The sequence below is a fragment of the Schistocerca gregaria genome, chromosome 3, assembly GCF_023897955.1.
Source record: "Schistocerca gregaria isolate iqSchGreg1 chromosome 3, iqSchGreg1.2, whole genome shotgun sequence".
NCBI lineage: Eukaryota > Metazoa > Arthropoda > Insecta > Orthoptera > Acrididae > Schistocerca > Schistocerca gregaria.
In genome coordinates, this window is record NC_064922.1 from 386,467,547 (window position 1) to 386,490,852 (window position 23,306).

Here is a 23,306-nt window from a genome sequence, read left to right on the forward strand (position 1 = left end):
AGAACCAGAACCAGAGACAGTACCTTTCTTTTTAAAAGATTCGGCCGCAGATCGACCTGATACATGTTGACGTTTCATCTGCGAAACGTCCGCCCCGATACCACTCACTCCGACCAGGGGCTCTCCCCATGGGCGCCACCCAGCATCAGCAAGGACCACCTGGCAGGATGACCGTTGCCGGGAGTCCTGATGCCCCAAAGAGACAGGCATCTACTCCTTGGCCGACACGGGGAGGGTGCAGCTCAAGTATCAGCAGTACAATCCCTGTGTTGTCAGGGGCTACAACTTAGAGGGTACATGACGACCCCACCACAACGGGCTGGCTACTGTGCTGGATTTCGGGTGCCATGGAAAGTCCATCATGATATCGTAGGTGCAGATGGGGACGCACTATGGGCGTAACTTGTGTAGCCCATCAGGCGTTTAGGCCCAATTTGAGGAAAGTGGGTGCGGTTACAACGCCGTTACAATGCTGAGTGCCAAGGTCTTAATGCACTGAGGACCATTGATACACCATGTAAGGCGTCCTTCCGCAAAAGGCTCGTACTTCTGTAGAATTTTGAAAAATGGAGGTAAAACCCCAAGGGGGACCATCACATGGAAGGCCGAAACGGTTGAAACTCCTTTTAGCCGCCTCTTACGACAGGCAGGAATACCTCGGGCCTATTCTTACCCCGGACCCGCAGGGGGAGGTAGAGCACTTGTCTGCGAAAGGCAGAGTTCGAGTCTCGGTCGGGCACACAGTTTTAATCTGCCAGGAAGTTTCATATTAGAGCACACTCCGCTGCAGAGTGAAAATCTCATTCTGCTATTTACTGTGATGTTTCCGCCCGTTTCAGCAGCTTCGAAAACCTACTCTCTTCCAACGTCCTGTCCGTCTTCGACGTCAAAATTATCGTTCCTGAAGCATTGAAGCCATTCTCTGCACGTTCTTTCATTAATAGGTGCCTCACCATAGGTCTTACCCAGCATTTTATGAGCCTCGGCTGCAGAGTTCTTAATGGTAAAGCAGAAAATTAAAACTTTCCGGAAATGATGAGAACTGGGCTCGTTAAGTCTACATATTCACTCGAGAATAACTACACTCCTGGAAATGGAAAAAAGAAGACATTGACACCGGTGTGTCAGACCCACCATACTTGCTCCGGACACTGCGAGAGGGCTGTACAAGCAGTGATCACACGCACGGCACAACGGACACACCAGGAACCGCGGTGTTGGCCGTCGAATGGCGCTAGCTGCGCAGCATTAGTGCACCGCCGCCGTCAGTGTCAGCCAGTTTGCCGTGGCATACGGAGCTCCATCGCAGTCTTTAACACTGGTATCATGCCGCGACAGCGTGGACATGAACCGTATGTGCAGTTGACGGACTTTGAGCGAGGGCGTATAGTGGGCATGCGGGAGGCCGGGTGGACGTACCGCCGAATTGCTCAACACGTGGGGCGTGAGGTCTCCACAGTACATCGATGTTGTCGCCAGTGGTCGGCGGAAGGTGCACGTGCCCGTCGACCTGGGACCGGACCGCAGCGACGCACGGATGCACGCCAAGACCGTAGGATCCTACGCAGTGCCATAGGGGACCGCACCGCCACTTCCCAGCAAATTAGGGACACTGTTGCTCCTGGGGTATCGGCGAGGACCATTTGCAACCGTCTCCATGAAGCTGGGCTACAGTCCCGCACACCGTTAGGCCGTCTTCCGCTCACGCCCCAACATCGTGCAGCCCGTCTCCAGTGGTGTCGCGACAGGCGTGAATGGAGGGACGAATGGAGACGTGTCGTCTTCAGCGATGAGAGTCGCTTCTGCCTTGGTGCCAATGATGGTCGTATACGTGTTTGGCGCCGTGCAGGTGAGCGCCACAATCAGGACTGCATACGACCGAGGCACACAGGCCCAACACCCGGCATCATGGTGTGGGGAGCGATCTCCTACACTGGCCGTACACCTCTGGTGATCGTCGAGAGGACACTAAATAGTGCATGGTACATCCAAACCGTCATCGAACCCATCGTTCTACCATTCCTAGACCGGCAAGGGAACTTGCTGTTCCAACAGGACAAAGCACGTCCGCATGTATCCCGTGCCACCCAACGTGCTCTAGAAGGTGTAAGTCAACTACCCTGGCCAGCAAGTTTTCCGGATCTGTCCCCCATTGAGCATGTGTGGGACTGGATGAAGCGTCGTCTCACGCGGTTTGCACGTCCAGCACGAACGCTGGTCCAACTGAGGCGCCAGGTGGAAATGGCATGGCAAGCCGTTCCACAGGACTACATCCAGCATCTCTATGATGGTCTCCATGGGAGAATAGCAGCCTGCATTGCTGCGAATGGTGGATATACACTGTACTAGTGCCGACATTGTGCATGCTCTGTTGCCTGTGTCTATGTGCCTGTGGTTCTGTCAGTGTGATCATGTGATGTATCTGACCCCAGGAATGTGTCAATAAAGTTTCCCCTTCCTGGGACAATGAATTCACGGTGTTCTTATTTCAATTTCCAGGAGTGTATATGATCACATAGTGTATGTATGTGCGCTATCGGCCGCTATCCTGTCGGCCATACTTTCAAATACACGCGCGTCAGCTGCGCCGCTGCGTTTCCTGCAGCCGCCACCGCGGCCAATGAGATGCAAGCATCCTCTCTCCGGAGCTCGACCGGCGGGTGTACTTAAGTTCGAACCTTCATGCTCTGAGCCCACTTTGTGTGTTTGCCAGTTGAGTAACACTTACGGACTTTCATAGTGGCCAATCCTAACCTACTGAATAGTTACTGTGTTGAAGACTGACATGTTTTTAACTCTAAGGTATCTGTACATGTTTCAACGTTCAAAGCTACTATTAGCAACTGACGCTACAACTACAACAAAAAAGTTGTGTCTTATTTTTAGTATTTGATATTAATATCTGAATTCTTTGTTCATGAACAGCATCTGTTCCTTGCTCCTGTATCGACTAAAAAAACCACGCAGCTCGCAAACGAAGTTGTATCAGTATGTAACATTAGACTGTCGTTCCTATGCTCAGAGTTACGGCGTGACAGCGAACGCGTTTTTCACACACTCCGTTATGTTAAGCGGTTTCTTAGTCGCTAATGCACGTCAGATATCTGCCATCATTCAGTAACTGCAAGACAAAACCTGACACGTCACACGTCTTGTCTGCAAGACGGGTACAAACGAAGTTTTAATTATCGCATCGAAAAATTATAATTCCGTAATTAAAAATGTTGAAACTTTCTTGGCCACTTAGTATGTCGAGAGATCACTTATAAGGCGCTAGTGCCGATTAATTAAGTTACGCGATAGAATTTAATAAAACGCTATCTGTTACGGGGTGCTGAGGAGTGTATCCTGAGTGGGTGTCAATTAACTTTCTGTTACTCCTATACTCCTACCTATGGATATTTGATTCATGTACTATAAAATGAAAATCATTGAGTAAAGTTGTGTATTAATTATTCATTCCAGTATTGAAGCTAATATTGAATCCTGAAAGGATTAAACATTCATTGCTAACAGTTTCAGTTCACATAGTAGGCAGATGGTCACATTAATTAAACAACGAAGTTGTATGACAGGTATACTGCGATTGCAAGTCTTGAGGAGGACAGCAAATGAAGACAAGCATCTTACTGCGGCAAAGCGAACAATAGAAGTTTCGCCGCTCCCATACAATTAATTGCGCCTATCTGTCCCTATCACGTTGGTACTGCAAGGTATTCTTACCGTAAGCAGCGGTGGAGAGCGTCAAACCGTAGTGGTATAACTGAAAGGGACCCTCCGGCTCTGCCGGTCAGGAGTGCGCTCCTCTGAGTCCATCCAGCTCCGAAAATCAGACCTCAAATGCGTCTTGTTGGGGACTCCAAGACAGAATGTATGAGAATGTCCGACACCACTGCTCAAACCCAAATGTCTGCGACTTTCCTGTTCTGCACTCTAAGCCCAAATCTTCAAGAATGTCCAAAAACGCCCTCGTCCATACCCGGTGACAATTTTTGGTGCGCCTAAAATTTCCATCCAATCAATCGGTTTGCGCCAATACTGGACAGTGGTATAGCTTTTTAATGTCTTTCATCCTCCCTCCACCGGCTCAGTAAAAATTCCTCTCAGTCAACTTCTTTACTCCCCTATCAGTCTAAAAAGTGAAACTCAGGAACAACATCACAAGCCATCACCCATGATAGACCATGCTTTCCCAGCAGGCGCAATTTCACCGTCATGGAAACAAAAAAAAAAAAAAAAGTCCTACTCTTTCGGCGTCGGCTCGGCAGGCCATCTGCCCCACGCAATAAAGTTACAGTCGGTGACGATTTTTGTGCCCTTTCTAAGGATGTTATCTGCGGCAGGAGCTGCGCTTTTGCACAATCGTTGTAGTATTTCTCTTAAATCCCTCACATCACCTGGCAAGTTTTTCTCTTTAACCTGAGTGAGAACTGTATGGCTCGCAGGTTAGACTGAGGAAACCGAGAGGACTGGGTTTTAGCTTTGCGGCCGCATCCACCTGTGTTGTCGTCGGTCCTGGTGGTCTACAGCAAGGCCCTGGCTTGGTGCCCTCCTGGCTGCCTTCAAAAAGCCCCGTCCTCCTTTTCTCCCTCGGCCGTGGGCTCACTGGCCAGCTTGTAAAGACACCGCCTCCTATGTCCCAATGGAACGACCCCCATAGCAGTCCTTCGCTGTCCTAGAGCTCACTCACCCCTGACGGGTCAGTACCCGCCTATACATAACTTTATAAGTGATGCATGAAATCCCATCAGAACAGGAAAACACAGACGAATAGTACTGCGGATGAATAGGAAAAGCAAGCCTGTAATGTTCAGATACAGTATGATTAGTCAGACGGAAGGAAGACGGCGGGCTGTTAGAATTGTTACCAGTAGATTCGAACAGCGCTTAAGTGTTACGGAGATACTTCGAGAACTGAAATGAGAATCCCGGGAGGGAAGGCGACATTCTTTTCGAGAAACACTGTTGAAAAAATTTAGAGAACCGGCATTTGAAACTGACTGGAGAACGATTCTACTGGCGCCAACATACACACATCAAAAAAAGTTTTGCATCACCTCGATTCGGAGAGTTCTGGAACCTGTACAGAAAACTGGAACAGAGATCAACAGAAACATCACTTCCGCCCTTTTCATTGCTCATAAAAACCACACATTGCATGTTGTACCAGACTACAGCAAGAACTTCAGAGGTGGTGGTCCAGACTGCTGTACACACCGGTACCCTTAATACCCAATAGCACATCCTCTTGCATTGATGCATGCCTGTATTCGTCGTGGCATACTATCCACAAGTTCATCAAGGCACTGTTGGTCAAGATTGTCCCACTCCTCAACGGCGATTCGCCTTAGATCCCTCAGAGTGGTTGGTGCGTCACGTCGTCCATAAACAGCCCTCTTCAATCTATTCCAGACACGTTAGACGTGGTTATCCTGAAGGAAGTCATTCACAAGAAGTTCACGATGGAGACGCGAATTATCGTCCATGAAGACGAATACCTCGCCAATATGCTGCCGATACGGTCGCACTATCAGCAGGAGGATGGCACTCGCGTATCGTGCAGCCGTTACGGCACCTGCCATGACCACCAGCGGCGTACGTCGGCACCACATAAGGCCACCCCGAAACAACAGGGGACCTCCGCCTTGCTGCACTCGCTGTACAGTGTATTTAAGGCGTTCAGCCTGACCGGGTTGCCTCCAACCACGCCTCCGACAATTGTCTGGTTGAAGACATATGCGATACTCATCGATAAAGAGGGCGTGATGCCAATCCTGAGCGTTACATTCGGCATGTTGTTGGGCCCATCTGTACCTTGCTGCATGGTGTCGTGGTTTTAAAGATGGACATCGCCATGGACGTCGGGAGTAAAGTTGTGCATCACGCAGCCTACTGCGCACGGTTTGAGTCATAACACGACGTCCTGTGGCTGCACGAAAAGCATTATTCAACATGGTGGCGTTGCTGTCAGGGTTCCCCCGAGCCATAATCCGTAGGAGCGGTCATCGGCTGCAGTAGTAGCCCTTGGGCGGCCTGAGCGAGGGGGCGACAGTTCCTGTCTCTCTGTATCTCTTCCATGCCCGAACAACATCGTTTTGGTTCACTCTGAGGCGCCTGGACGCTTCCCTTGTTGAGAGCCTTCCTTGGCACAAAGTAACAATGCGGACGCGATTGAACCGCGGTATTGATCGTTTAGGCATGGTTGAACTACAGACAACACGAGCCGTATATCTCCTTTCTGTGGAATGACGAGAACTGATCGGCTGTCGGACCCCCTCCGTCTAATAGGCGCTGCTCATGCATGGTTGTTTACATCTTTGGGCGGGTTTAGTGACATCTCTGGACAGTCAAAGGGACTGTGTCTGTGATACAATATCCACAGTCAACGTCTATCTTCAAGAGTTCTGGGAACCGGCGTGAAGCAAAACTTTGCGATGTGTGTACATTGCGCGTAAGGTCCCCGAAGATAAGATATAAGAAATTAGGGCTCATACGGAATCATATAGACAGTCGCTTTTCCCTCACTCTATTTGCAAGTGGAGCAGAAAAGGAAATTACTAGTAGTGGTACAGGGTACCCTCCACCACACACCGTACGGTAACTTGCGGAGTGTCTGTTGTAGTTGTCGTTTTCAGTCCATAGACCGGGTTGCTGAAGTTCTCTATCCTGTGCAAGCTTCTTCATTTTCAGTTGTTAAACGACTTCTAAAGCCGAACTATATTTGACAGCAAATCGTGTGAAAAAGATCAGTAATCCTTACATACACAGCCCTTTCAATAACTTTAGCAAACACTGATGGCATAGAAATAGGACTAAAATTATCTGCATTATCCCTGTCTCCCATTTTATAAAGCGGCTTTACTACTGAGTACTTTATTCACTCAGGAAACTGACTATTTCTAAAAGAAAAATTACAAATATGGCTAAATACTGGGCTAACATGTGCAGCACAGTACTTTAATATTCCGCTATACACTCCACCATAACCATGAGAGTCCTTAGTCTTCAGTGATTTAATTATTGACTCACTCTCCCTCTTGTCTGTATCACAGAGGAATATTTCAGACATCGATCTTCGGGAGGCATTTGCCAGAAAGTTATATGATTCTCTGTAGAAACTAAATTTTTATTTAATTCACCAGCAATGCTCAGAAAATGATTGTTAAATACTGTACAAATATCTGATTTATTAGTAACAGAAATATTTTTATTGCGAATTGACTTTATATGGTTGACCTTGTGCTACTGACCAGACACTTCCTTCACAACTGATGATACGGTTTTAATTTTATCCTGTGAATTAGCTATTCTATTTGCATACTCCATACTCTTCGCCTTCCTAATAACATTTTTAAGCACCTTACAGTACTGTTTGTAATGGGCTACTGTAGCTTGATTGTGACTACTTCTAACATTTTGATATAATTCCCGCTTTGTTCTACAAGATATCCATATCCCACCGGTCAGCCACCCAGGTTGCCTATTACTGGTAGTTCTAATCGAAAGTAACTCTCAAAGAGCATGACAAAGGTGTTAAGGAAAGCATTATATTATCATCATCATCTATGTTATCGGCACTATAAACATCCTGCTACTCTTGTTCCTTGACAAGGTTTAAAAAACTCTCATTTCTGTTGGATTAACATTTGTGCATCATGGTCTGAAAGGCCATTCATGCTTTTACTAACAGAATACCCATCTAGTAATGACAGAATGCCCATCTAGTAACTGATAGATTTGTTATTGGGTAATTTATCATGCGGTTGCACAATCCATCTTTTATATACATGCAATTTCGTCCCTGTCCTAGGTTAGTGCCTCCATATCTTTAAGTCTATGTTAAATTATCATCTTTTAAAGACATAGAAGAGAATAAGATACCAACACCCAACGCAAGTTGCCCTTTGATGCCAAGCTTGGTCTTCCCCTTCCACACGTACGTCTCCATGCTTCCACATCTCTTTGCATTCCATTAAGCCTCCCCTGTATTATCCTCAGTACTATACGTGGAACTGACTCCTCCTCAGCATTGTCGCTGCTTGCAGCTACCCATTCTTGCGAACATCTTGCGAACTATACATCAACACACTATCACCTTGCATTAATTTTTAGCTTTGTAGATTATTTGAACACTCTCACAGCGATTTTATTTTTCTTCTTCCGTAAGTAGCGGTGCATTTGGCCTCTGGGGTTGGTTACCGTTGTTCTCCCTATATTTCGCTACAGCCATTAGTTCAGACATGGACAGTAACGCATACGCTTCTTCCTTCTTTAGCAGTTTTTTCTCTTCTCTGTTATGTGTGTTACCACTTCTACTCATATGTAACAAAAAAAAAAAAAACAAATGCGTATTTATTTTGCAAGAAATATTCGGATCTTCATCCTTTGGTCAAATATTCATTCGTGCATATTTCTTTTACGTCCATTTATCATTTAATCCTTCACTTTCGTCAACTACTTTTAAGACAAAACAATTGTTTCCTATTCTCGACAATTGCTTCGGTGCTACATGTGCAATATAAACATCACCTCTTCTTTTTACCGTATATCAACAATTTACGACATGCACTCTGGATGTGGGCTGTTCTATCTGCACAACTTCACGCTTACTTGTCCTTGGCCCACACACAATCACCTGTTACTTTCGACACCAACGTTCCTCCTCTCTTTCGCTTCCTGAAGTCATGGGTATTCCTTTACATCTGTGTTCTCTCCCCTCTCTTGCCATGTCATCAGCCCTCCTATAGATCTTATAATCCTCCTTCCAACGTATTCCGACCTGATTCTTATTTATCATCCTCAGATATTATTACTACTTTTATCAGTATCCGAAGCCACATACTATACTGCCAAGTTGGTCTCATCTTTCCAGACGTCAATATTTACTTCTGCACATGTAATACAACATGAATGGCCACAAAATTGCCTAGGATTAACATTCTACGTCACCACAAAGGCTTTGCTCTCATTCTTGCACCAATCTCTAAAAGGTTGCTAATATGGCGTTTTCCTCCATGTTTGCCAGTTTTGACTGTGTCCACCTCTACAACATTGGTATGGACAGCACGCCGTATCTTTGGTGGTCCATAATATAGAGGAAAAAAATTTATGACACACCGTCTTCTGTCTGACTGATAGTCTCTGCGACCATATCAAAACTTTCTACCCTACCCCATAGTTTTGTGTCTCCATCTCTACACATTCAGTTCTTCCGCTTTGCCCGCTGCTGTTATCTTCTTTAGGACCAAATCAGCCTCTTGTTTGTATCGCTGGTGCAGCCTGTTCACAAATTCTATCATCTCTGTAATCTCGTCTGCTGCCACCTTATTCTTTAGTACCATTATCGGAGCGAGCCCTATTGCACCATTGGGGCATTTGTTCGTCGCTTCCTAAAAGTCGCTGAAAAACACATCCCGTGATGCATGGCGCATACTACAATATTATCAGCACAACCATTCTAATTCTCTACTAATCCTTTCAGACGTATTTGAGAGGAGGTGGTAAGTTGATATTTATATCAGTCAGATCCTGTGCTTCTTCAATACTCCTTTCCGTATTCGCGACATAAATTACACGCCGTTATCAGAAATAGCCTTTTCCACCCACCCAACCTGTCTCAGGAAAACTTTGCGGAACACTCCTGAAACCATCTTGCTATTGCTTTTCGCAGTGGCACCAAGGTCACGTATTTCGAGACCAGTCCTGTTGTCACCGAAATGTAATTATAACACCCCTCCTATGACTTAACGGTCCCATTAAATTTGTTGCCGCTGTATACCTTAATCTGTTTGGTACGACGGGAAACAGATCCACGTGGTTTTATTTCGTTAAGGGTTTGACTTTTGAAATGGCTTGAAACTGGCTAACACCTTCCTGATTCTTCTTCCCATATTCTTGAAGTAAAATGTCAACCATAATATTCAAGTAACGTTTCCTCGGCCTGTAATCTGCTTGACTCACGTGAGTATACCATATTATTTTATTTAATAGTATCTTTCGGTATGCACAGTAACCATCCTGTCCTGTTCAGATTCTGGTGCTGTAATAGTACTCCTTTCTCCAATAGGGAAAACTTTTGCATAGCTCTCTGCTCCCTGTCTTTCATCTTCCATTTTGTCTCTTTCAACATCAGGCCATGGTTCGGTTCCTTCAGAGATGCTATAATAAAATTCTCAAAAGCTACTGCCTTCATATAGCACAAATGGGATTGGTTTTTTTCTACATTCTCCTCCTTAGTTTCTATTAATCCTATCAGGCACGAGATAGTGCATTGGCTACAATATTCGTTACCCCAGATACATCAAAAATCGTAATGCCTTGTTGTCCAAAAACACAAGTGTCTTCCATATAGAAAATACTTAAATTTCTTGAATCCCAACACAGTGACAAGGGCCTCTAGTTCCGTCACTGAATAATTCTATTCTTGCTTCATAAGCACCTGACTGGAAAATGCTAGTATGACAATGCTATTATCTTACGTCTTGTCTCCTCACCTTCTTCGACTTCTTGGAAGATAACCACACCTAAACCTGTCTTTGCGCTGTCCATTTTCTTTGGATAGCTGTTGGTGGGATAATATAGACGCCACTACTTTTGTCTTCCTTATTGTCAGGAATTCTTTTTCAGTGTTCGTGTCCTACACCCCGTTCATCTTTTCCACTGTCTCGGTTGGTCAGATATTCAATGTGCATAAAACGCTTGTAGAAATTGATCAGGCCAAGGTATCTCCAGAGCTGACTTACATCGTTCTGCTTCTGACTCCTGCATATCCGGAGAGATCCCTATACCGTCTTTTTTGTGTCCTAAGAATTTGACTTATGTAACACCAATTTCCTATTTCTCAATTTTTCTCATTATTCCATGGTATTTGAATGTTACGAGCAGGTCCTTCAAAGTGTAAGTAGGCTGTTTAGGTTTTTTTATTGGTAACGCCGCCGCCACGTAGCGCTCTGTATGAAAATCACTGGCTGTGCCGTGTGCAGTCTGTGGCTGGTTTGCAATGTTGTAATACTCGCCATTGTAGTGTTGGGCAGCGGCAGCTGGATGCTAACAGCGCGTAGCGTTGCGCAGTTGGAGGTGAGCCGCCAGCAGTGGTGGACGTGGGGAGAGAGATGGCGGAGTTTTGTAATTTGTAAGACTGGATGTCATGAACTATCATATATATTATGACTATTAAGGTAAATACATTGTCTGTTCTGTATTAAAATCTTTCATTTGCTAACTATACCTATCAGTAGTAGGTGCCTTCAGTAGTTTGAATCTTTTATTTAGCTGGCAGTAGTGGCACTTGCTGTATTGCAGTAGTTCGAGTAACGAAGATTTTTGTGAGGTAAGTGATTTGTGAAACGTATAGGTTAATGTTAATCCGGGCCATTCTTTCGTAGTGAATTTTGGAAGTCAGATTGCGTTGCGCTAAAAATATTGTGTGTCAGTTTAAGCACAGTCGAGTATAATTTTTTCTGAGGGGACGTTTCATATGGCGACCCTGCAAGGATGCCTCACTGGAATCTTCTGATTTTTTCTTGTAGTTTGTGTAATTAATGTAGATTTTTTTTATTGCTAGTGCGTAATCATAGAGAGAATTTCCTTTGTAATTGCAGTCTTTCATTGTTGTACAGTAAAACAGTTGTGGCATGCATGTAGATTTGCACCAAGTATTTCGCAGCTGCGCTTGCAATTAACTAGATATTATTTTCAGTGCTATGTTAATGTGTTCTCTTATTTTTGTTCTTCAAATTGTGTTTTTCTGTGTTGTCGTGTGAAAAATTGTGACAATAATGGCGTGTGAAAAACGTAACACTAGGCTCCAAAGTAAACTGAGAAATGACAGTGAAGACGAAAGCAGTGTGTTAGCGTCGCCATGTAATGAATTCACTAACGTTCAAAGTAGTAATTTAGTAATAGCGCATAGGGAAATGGAGTGGGTTGCAAATAATGGTGTAGGCAGTGAAACAATTAGTGAACAGGGAAGCGTTGTCGATCGACCGGTCGGCAACAGCTCGCCTCAGGATTCCGAAATGACAGGACACAATCTTGCAAATACTGTAGATTCAGATTTTGCGTCCTCACCGTTTTCTCAAATAAATCAAGACACATTTTCTGCTTTTCAAAATGCGAATATTGCCGGTTCAAATGCACTGCCGAAAAGCACTGAGGAACATGTTTCAGACACCAGTGCACTGTTATTACAGTTAATGCAACAAATGGGACAAAGGCTACAAAAGTTAGACACAACGCTTGAACAAAATCAGAGACAAACACAGCAACAGTTGGACACAATGGAACATAATCTTTAAAAGTTAGATACAATGGAACAAAATCAGAGACAAACACAGCAACAGTTGGACACAATGGAACATAATCTTCGGAAGTTAGACACCACACTTGAACAAACACGTGAAGATTTAACTACTGAGTTCCATAACATTGAATCGAAATGTCAAAAAATCTGTAATGACGTAAAAACACAAATTTGTGAGCATTTTCAACCTATTTTTTCGCGGCATGAAAACTCATTACAGAATCACGAAGCAGCCATAAAAGAATTGCAAACTGTTGTTCGTGAAAATCACGACACCTTGCAAGCTAAAATGGACTCAGTTGCATCCACCGATTCGGTTACGCAACTTGCAAGAACTCAGGAACACTTAAAGGACACAGTAGATTCGATTTCAACACAAATGGAGACTCTGAAACTTGGTTCAGAAAAACACACTGAGGAAATGTGTTCACTATCGGAGAAAGTAGCCGAACTTTCGGATCAGTTCACTAATTTATCTACGAAGGTAGATGATGATCTGAATGACACAAAACCTGTAGCCTTCACTGACACTGAAGAGTATTACAAGAATTACATATTTCAGAGGACACTCGCGCCCCAGTATGGGAAGAGGGACATAGCAATACAGAACAACCACAAAATAATAACACAGGGCATTTCGGAAATCATGAAAGTAATTGGCAAAATACACCGAATTTTGAGATGGAACCGCCGAAACGACGTAACAATGACCGATATGCGACCCGCCGACACGATGATTTTGACTATAAGCTGTTCATTGCTACACGTAAATTGAAAACATTTAAGAATTCTGGCAACGACATTCATCCACAAGCGTGGCTCCATCAATTCTCTCATTGTTTTCCTCCCAACTGGTCACTAGAGCACAGATTAGAATTTATGTGTGGCTACTTAGAGAATGAACCAGCTGTAAGAATGCTATCGGTCATTCACGATTGCCACAGTGAAGGAGAATTTTACCATGCCTTCCTCTCAGCATATTGGTCCCAAGCCACATAAGACCGAGTAAAACATGGCATCATGATGATGAAACATTTCGAACAATCTGAATTTTCCAGTCTTGTGAAATATTTTGAAGACATGTTGCACAAGAATCAGTACCTGTCAAACCCATACAGCCCGTCAGAACTCATCCGCATTTGCTTAATCAAATTACCTGAACATTTACGACAGATTATTTTAGCAGGACGATGCAAAGACGACATTGAAGCTTTTCAGGGACTGTTACAAGAATTAGAAATTGACACTGACAATCGCGGAACGCGAAAACAGGAACACAACAATTACAGGTCACATCCGTCGCAATTCCGCGATGAAAGAAATAACAACTGGACACGACAACGCTATTCTCACAATACAAATCGTGACCAAAACAGACACCATCCGTATGACAACCGTTGGCAGAGTAGTAATAATTACAGGGAAAGGTTACCTCTCCGTGGTAATGACTATCACAGAGACAATCAGAGAAACAGACAATATGGGAACCAAAATAATTACTATCAAGGGAGACAGAATAACGTTGGACGAAACGGTCCAGCGCGCAGTTACGATTCAGAGAGAAATTCTCCACCACGTGACCGACAAGAAAGAAACTATGGAATCTACCGACATGACGACAGACGATATGATCGTAACGACAGACCTGAATTGCAGCAGAACTGGCGGGAATCAAACAGAGCAGGGCCCTCTCGAGAAGGTGAATTTGTAGAAGTTAGGTCTCCTAATCCCAATAACGACGCGCGCCAACAAAGAGGTAACAGACAATGACTCGCACCGCAGGCAGCCACGTGCGCCGGCTGGCTCCGAGAAATATAATATAAGACGCTAACCTTGAGAAAAATTTTAGCATTCCTTACCGACGTACACAACATGATAATTCCTTTGAAGTTAAAATTCTGCGAACTAGAAAGGGTAAATGATGGCACCACATTTCACAGGTAAAACCGTTTATTGAAAGATAATCTGCTTTTTAACTTTGTCTTTGCCACAAAATTTTTCACTTCACGCCACTAGTACAATTTGTCAGACTTAGAATGTGTTAACATGCAACCATGTTTGAAGTTAAATATCCAGTCAAGAACCAAGAGAACTTATTTAAACAGAAATTACGAATGCATTGTTATAGTCAACAGACGTCACAGTGTTATTGTGCGTGTACATTCTTGCTTGTTAGTTGCACGATTACGTAACGACTATAAGGCTCACATACTTAGAACATTTACCAGTATTGCTAGTGAGATTTTAATGCAACATTTTGGTTTACTTGAAAATACATTCTGGATTTAAAGTACTTACTGTGAGATACCAGATGATACAGTGGTTAGTTTATGTGACAGCTACACGATTTTATCACGACGCTACTAATGAGTGACAATTTACAATGTTGCTTTCGCAGTTTATCTGTTTTATATCTGCACAGTTTTTCTGAACTTTTCTGGAAAGTAAAACATGTTTTAGTAGTAACGTTTGTGGTATAGCTACAATGAGACAGCCTTTTCTGTAGCACAACAATACGTACAGTACAGTACTTACTTCATCACGGCAATAAGCGTAATAACTAAGATATCTATACGCAAAGCATTTCAATTTCGTTTATCATGAGGTAACTACATTGACTTCTGCAGAACTTAGCTTTCGGAGGACAATAACTACGACACTTCCACAGAGATTGTCTTACAGCAAGACGCACATTTAGCGCTACAGGACACGCATTAAACTATTTATTTTTCAACATATTTGAATTACAAAGGAAGTTTTCCGTGATACATTTCATTCCATTGCTGTAATCTGTAACACCTGAGGATATAATTGCATTATTCCTCAGGGGGGTACACGCTTACTTTGTGTACCATGTGTTTGGTAAGCACAAGGAGCCCTAGCTAATATGGAATTTTTTATACAACTTTACACATCGGTACCATATTTCTCTAACACATAAATTACACAGCTATCTGATCATTTAACTGAGAGAGACAAACATTTACTTTACTACATCAGTGACAGATGTTTACGTAATTACACCATTGGATAACTTCACACTTACGAAGTTGTATTTTGTGAACTGTTCATATTTTTTCGGAACCATTGTGATACTATGAGAGCTTTGAATGACATATTTGGTATGGGATCACGATTTTTAAAGTACTTTTGAGGCAGATGACACTTTTGACATGAGCAGAGAATTTTTTTTTAGGTTTTGAAATTATTGGAGGACGCTACGGAGATTTTGAGAATTTGACTGTGGTGTTATGATGTTATTATTACGACGACGATGTGAATTATGCTGCTGAAGTATGCTTAAGCTGATGCTATATGAGTTATTTGGTTATGCTACGTATCTGTTATGATGACATATTGAAGAAGTGTCGACGAATATACATATGTGTAATACGGTAAGGAATAATGAGTAGTGGTTAGGGACTCTGGTTTGTGAAAAAGGGTGTTGGAAACCAAGAATCGTACTTTAAGAGTTATGAAATGTGTGTATACGTGTGAATGTATCACAAGGCCGCCAAAATTTTTTGGACACTGTTATATTTACAGGATTTTGTTTCTACATATTTGTAACGCAAATGCTTGACCTGTGAAATTTTTTATATGAGACAGCCACTGTAGCGGAAACTGGTGTCGTAAATATTTCGGTAAGAAAGTTAAGTGACCACCTGGACGTAATGCGTCGTGGGCGCCCAGCCGGGCGACAGCCACCAGGAAACAAGCCATTAGTGTGTGCCTTTCAGAGGCACAGGTAAAAAAAAAAAGAGGGTGTCATTATCCTCGCTGTTGACATTTCTTTGTAGAAAGCGTCGCAAATACGACACGCTCAAACTTGAAAACATATGATTACACTGTGGATCTCTTAATTTATGATATTTACTAAAATGCCTAATGAAACGACGAGAAACATTTCATGGCTATTGTCCTGCTAGTTGAGAGAAATGCCATGTGGCTTGCTTTATGCATTTATTTACTCATTTTGTTTAATATCTAGTTTCTAACTGCACTGAAGCATTGGTTAAAATAAATTTTATGGATGTACTAATATAAATATTTTATGCCTACAGATCCAGTAAATAATAACTTTATGATGTACTTAAAAAAAACGAAGTAGCACAAAAAGACATTTTCCTTCACAGAAATTGCATACAGAATTGTCTTTTCAAGTACATGGTAATATTTTTTTACAATAAATTTTTGTGGTGCACCACTTTAATTGCATAGACATTAAGATGTGAATAGACATTGTCCTTATTTGCATTGTTGTCTTTAGTGTAACATTTTTTCTGATTGAGCTTTGTCATGTTTAGGTATAAGTTATAGCATTTGCTGCAGCTGTTTGCCATTCATAGTGCTACTGAATGTCACTTTGTATTACTAGGGTAAGCCAATTTTATTACTGATTTATTTTTCTTGTTTGCTGCGCATTGCCTTATATTAGTTGTAATATTGCTGCCTTTTTTTGCCAATTTCCATTTTTTAACATTGCTGTTTGTGTAAATTGTTTTGTGCTGCTGCATTGCCTCATCCCTTAGTTAAGCATCTGAGCTCAGTAGATTTAAGTTAGCTTCAGAGGGGGTAGCCTATATAAGAGAATGAGTTGTGATGAATTTGAAGAAATGCACTGAGAGGTTATATGAGAAAAGTACAGAAAGCAGGTATAGATAGGACATTTTGGAAATAATGAAGAATGAAGGGAGATCTCCGAGAAGTAAAGAAAGTTTTGTTTGCAAAATACTGCAGTAAAACAAACCCTGCCCTTTCCTTGTGTTATCCCACACCCTTGTGTATTTATGTTCTTCCTGTCTTTATATGTTTATCTGATAAACCCTTGTGTATTTATGTTCTTCCTGTCTTTATATGTTTATCTGATAAGACTTATGTTGCAGAATTTTTCTAATACTAAGCTACATTCACTATGATGAGGAATACTGTTATCCTCAAATATAATTTGCGTTAATAACATGTTATTTACTTTGTAAAGATGTTTACACATTATTTATTCTGTTTTGTTCTAATTCTCATGTGTGAAGTTGATGTTTCAAAAGTTATTCTGATCTTTTATGTATGTACTTATGTCGTAATTTTTGTAACACTGATGTATTTGCTATTTCGATTCTTTTGTAAAGCCTGTACTACTGCAAATGTTATCTGTATTGTTATGTTCTTTAAACATGTATTTTGTACCTTTGTTATTGCATTCTTACGTTATAAAATTGTAACTGACACCAGTTCATCAAATTAAGTAACTTGTAAATTACATTTCACTGCACACGTTTCTGTTGGTCATAGTATATGCACAATATGTGAGAAGTAGGGACTGATAGTGTTTGCAAGTGTGTTAATAATTCAGCAAGGGACTGGATAACAGCATTGCTGGTTCTAAGGACATTTCAAAAACAATTTTTCTGAGTGCACAAGTGGTGGTTATGGACTTGTTATATTATCCACAAGACTCTTCAATGGTGATTGTGCACCTGCACAGTCAAACAGATGGCTGCTGGCCATCTCTACAAGGACTACAGTGGGTCTACACCTTTGATGACCCACCAATACCATTATTTGTACAAGGACTGCAATGGGTCTGCACCTCTGGTGGCCCACCAATACCGTAATCTCTACCAGGACTACAGTGGGTCTGCTCAGTGATGACCTACCTACCGATAGTCTTCAACGTCGACTGACTCTGCTGTGGCCCATTACCTGTCTGCATGTCAAGGCTCCGCACTGTCTTTCGTTGGAAGGACAACACTACTTCTTCAAGACTGCATGGAAATCCACTACTTCCGTGTGTATTTTCTTTTATTGCTCAGTCTTTGAGAAAAACACTACTATTTTACTGTGATGAATGATCAGGACTGTCTATGTGGACTGTGAGAAAATTTTAGCTTTTGACCAACACTATATCAATAAGTGTGTGCATTTGATTTCTTTGCTATTGTAATCATAATTATGAAAAAAAAATTTCAAATCTATATTGGCCACTGCCCAAACAATTTGTAAATTTTTTTGTGGGGAGCATGGGGGCTATGTAAGTAGGCTGTTTAGGTTTTTTTATTGGTAACGCCGCTGCCACGTAGCGCTCTGTATGAAAATCACTGGCTGTGCCGTGTGCAGTCTGTGGCTGGTTTGCATTGTTGTAATACTCGCCATTGTAGTGTTGGGCAGCGGCAGCTGGATGCTAACAGCGCGTAGTGTTGCGCAGTTGGAGGTGAGCCGAAAGCAGTGGTGGACGTGGGGAGAGAGATGGCAGAGTTTTGTAATTTGTAAGACTGGATGTCATGAACTATCATATATATTATGACTATTAAGGTAAATACATTGTCTGTTCTGTATTAAAATCTTTCATTTGCTAACTATACCTATCAGTAGTAGGTGCCTTCAGTAGTTTGAATCTTTTATTTAGCTGACAGTAGTGGCACTTGCTGTATTGCAGTAGTTCGAGTAACGAAGATTTTTGTGAGGTAAGTGATTTGTGAAACGTATAGGTTAATGTTAATCAGGGCCATTCTTTCGTAGGGAATTTTGGAAGTCAGATTGCGTTGCGCTAAAAATATTGTGTGTCAGTTTAAGCACAGTCGAGTATAAATTTTTCTAAGGGGACATTTCAAAAGGACGACTATCCTTTTCCCAAGAAGATTCTGTTCTTAACTCGTCATGTCTCACGGAGCGATGCCATAGCCATTCACTCAAGATGTTGTTTGAACCACTAATAAATGTGACTGCTGTTGGAACTGAAAGAGTAGTGTCTAAATTGATAACAGCAACCAAAAACAGAATTATTGGCCAATGGTTCCATTTCAGTTCGCCAACAACTGACCCAAAAGCCCAAGGAAGAGAACACTCTAATACCATAAAACTTTTGCAGGAACTCCTTCAGATTTTCTAACAGATCTAACTCCATTTTCACTACTGTATTTTTCCAGTGTTCAACAGCACTCGCATTTCCCCAGCTTTTTTATCTACCACTCTCAAGCGGTTGTTATACGCGGATATTGCCGATTCGATTACCCCTTGAACCATCATCCTCGATATTTCATTACATACGTAGTTCTTGTATGTCATTTGAATTACAGTGGCCGTTAGGATTAGCCGAGCGGTCTGAGGCGCTGCAGTCATGGACTGTGCGGCTGGTCCCAGCGGAGGTTCGAGTGCTCCCTCGGGCATTCTTGTGTGTGTGTGCGTGTGTGTGTGTCCTTAGGATAATTTAGTTTAAGTAGCGTGTAAGCTTAGGGACTGATGCCATAGTAGTTAAGTCCCATAAGATTTCACACACATTTGAATTACAGTGGACCTTACAAAAAAATTTAGTCTGAGGTTGCACAGTAAACTTATATTGAAAATTGTTCAAGGTGGCTAATTTGGGTGAAAATACTTCCCCCTTGTGGTTTTAATGTTTCCTAGCTCAGCTTTGATACACAGAGCATGCAGTACCCATGCGCCCGATTTATGAATCTTTCCCATTTCATATAAATGTCGCACGATGGTGGAATGATTACAGTTCATCGCATTTTCCAGTTCTCGAGTATACTGATGTGGCTCATTGGGGATTGTTGCGTTTAAACGATCTGTATCAGATCCCGAAGGCCTTCCTGGACGTGGAGAGTCACTACTGTCAAATCGATCCTCCTTAAAACGAGAAAACAGTTTTCTCGTCGTGCTCTGTGCAATGGCATTATCCCCAAATACGGTGTAAAAGTTTCTGCAGGCTGGTGTCACATCTCTGTTGAAGTCAAACAGTTGGAAATGTTCCAGTTTCTCCACTTGTCACACCATTTTACAGCGTCTACAGCTCCACTTACTATGTGCAAATACAAAATGAGAATATGTAAAATCAAATAGCAACAGTGAACTACAAAAAACTGAAAACCGATAAATAATTCCATAGCAACTGAAATACCAACATGCAAAACAAAAACATTACAAAATTACGCACCAACCTGATAATACAGATTAACAATGAAGTTACAAAACCGGCTGATGAATTTTTGTTGCCTAAGACAACGAGTGGATGAAATAAAAGTAAAAGTAGCCTGGAGGACCTTTGGTAAACTTAAGTGAATTTTCGAACCCAAAACAAAACGGGCAATTTAAAACCTGTGTGTGTTACCATTTTTCAGTCAGAGCGGAAAGACAGGGAATTTTGATGCGAAAATCGTTCAATTAGAATGATGCATGCTGTAAGTGGAGAGACAAAAAAAAACAACAGGGAACAGACTGGAAAGAGAATCGTAATTGTAGCTTTAACGGAAATGCAATACATATGAGCGAGACATGTAACATAGCATATAGTTGACAAATGGGCTGGATTGTAAGAGATAAGAAGCGACGAAGAGCGTGTGATAATGGAATGTGGATAGATGGCATTAGAGCACCTGTAGGAGCGGCTGGGATTTGTATGCCAGGAGGGCGAAATGAATGAGTCTGGAGGAGAGTGTTGTCCATCAAATGACTGTTGTTGAAAATGACATTTTTCTTTGTTTACATTTTTATTTGTTTACATTTTTATTCCTAGTTTTTGTGACCCTGAGTTCGCCACTTAAAGTGTACTGATATCTATTACAGTTCTGTTTATTTTGACATTTGGATGCCAGGGCTTCGTATTTGCTATCTCATGTAGTTGGGAATCTACGGCAGATGATGTATACGGAGACCATTCCGGCTTATACCTTACTGCCAAAGGGAACCTCTAAAAGCCTTGTCTGGAACCATTGCGATAAAAATTCGCGGTGATGAAACCGAATTAATACAGTCGTGGTGCCTATAACGTTATTAGTTGGACTCTTCGGGTCTTTACTGGTTCATTGCTGTGTGCACTAGCTGACCCAACTTGTCAGCCAGTGACTGCATGATGATGAATGACAACATATATGTTCCAGAATAAATTTTCGCTCTTTAGCTTAGTGGGCGCCGATATGAAACGTCCTGGTGGGTCAAACTGTGTGCTGGATCGAGACTCGAAATCGAGACATCCAAGCACAACTCACGGCCCGTCCTCACAGCTTTATTTCCGCCAGTACCTCATTCCCTACCTTCCAAACTAGCCGCGAAACTTGCAGGACTTGTACTCCAGCAAGAAAGGATACAGTGGAGACCTGGCTTCAAAATTTCTAGCTAACTAAATAACTGACTAGCCGCAGCCTGGGGGATTGTTTCCAGAATAAATTTTCACTGTGCAATGGAGTAAGTGCTGATATGAAATTTCCTGGCACATTAAAACTGTGTGCGGGACAGACTCCAACTCGGGACCCTTACGTTTAGCGGACAAGTGCTCGACCGACTAAGTCACCCAGCTACTAGCTAAGTCGTACTGACGAACTGTATACAGATAAGAGGTCGATAAGGAATTCTGTAAGCTACCTCATTTGTGGATGGACTACACTAGCACTGAGCGAGGTGGCGCAGTGGCTAGCACACTGGACTAGCATTCTGGAGAACGACGGTTCAATCCTGCGTCCGGCCATGCTGATTTAGGTTTTCCGTGATTTCCATAAATCGCTCCAGGCAAATGTCGGGATCGTGCTAATGAAATAGCACGGCCGACTTCCTTCCCCGTCCTCCCCTAATCCGATGAGGCCGATGACCTCGCTGTCTGGTCTCCTCACCCCAAACAACCCAACTACACTAGCTGAAGACTCTTCCAATGAACTTTATAACACTACCGTCTGTCGCTGCTGTACCATAACCTTAAAGCTGGTTGTGAAATAAAACAATATTATTAAAGCAATTATGGTATAACGCAACAGAGCTGTGTTACCCTCTGGGAGGAATTTTGTTGTGTTGACCGTGTTGTACCTAACTGAGGTGGCTTATCGGAAGTGAAAGTCAGAATTACGGAAATATTTGAACAGTAACAAACAAAATTTTGCCTATCTGCACTGTTTAACAGGTAAAGAAAACGGTCGCCAGCCTAACTAGGCAAGAGAATGATTAACATTCTCGTTCAAGAAAATAATTATTAGTAACTTGAATGGATAAACACAACCTATACTTTGTCACACGCGAGTGCAGTGAACTCTTGACACATACATATGTGTACGGTAAGATTGAAACTATCAGTTAAAGCAGCACAAACTATTTGCAAAATTATAACAGATATTGAAACACACTATTACTTTCAGGGCTTACACAAACTGAATGGTCTTTATAACGTTATTATTACTATTAACTGCAGAATCATTAATCTGATATAGGTTAAGTCTCTCTCAGTTAAATACGTTACTATTTAAAATGAAAGTTAATTTGAATCCACTTAAGGGTTGCTCCTCACTATCATTTGACTAAAGAAATTAAGGTTTTCTTAATTAGTGGTCCTTCCGTTACTTGTTACCGAGCATTAACCCAATAGACAAACTGTGGATCCTATTATATTATTAATAAGCACTTCTAATACACAGGAGAGAAACACTTAGCAAACTTGAGTATATAACGTTCCACACTGCAGTTTTCCACTTTTACTACATTGAGACACAAAATTAACATATATGTAAGATTCTGACTCACCTTCTGCGATTTACAACAGGCAGTAATGTGATCATTTACTAAGGAAAACTTTATAAGCCTCAGTCTTCAGAACTTTTAATTTGAAGTTGGCAACAACACATTAATAAGCAGTTTTATTAGGAAAATTACTTTCATTAACTTTTTTGTTATGTTCAAGAGGCATTAATTAGCAAAAACACTGGTCTTTAATGTTCTTTCAGTAGGGACACTCGGAAATCACTTTAGTTCAAACGGAGAGGAACCTGAGAGGTGTTATGATAAGGATAAAAATCAAGGTAGGTACATAAACTCAGTTATAAATTACCTTATATTTGAGCACACTAACACTTCTATTAAGCTGATCCTTCACTGTACATTGCTATAGTGCTCCATTACAGTGATTGCGCAATGTGGTGGCGATTGCATGTCGGTAGGTGGAATTACAGGTAGAATTGCTGGACTCAGTCATTTCTTGGTGGCGATGATATATGCAAATTCCAGAATAGTTCCAGCTATTTATCCGTCC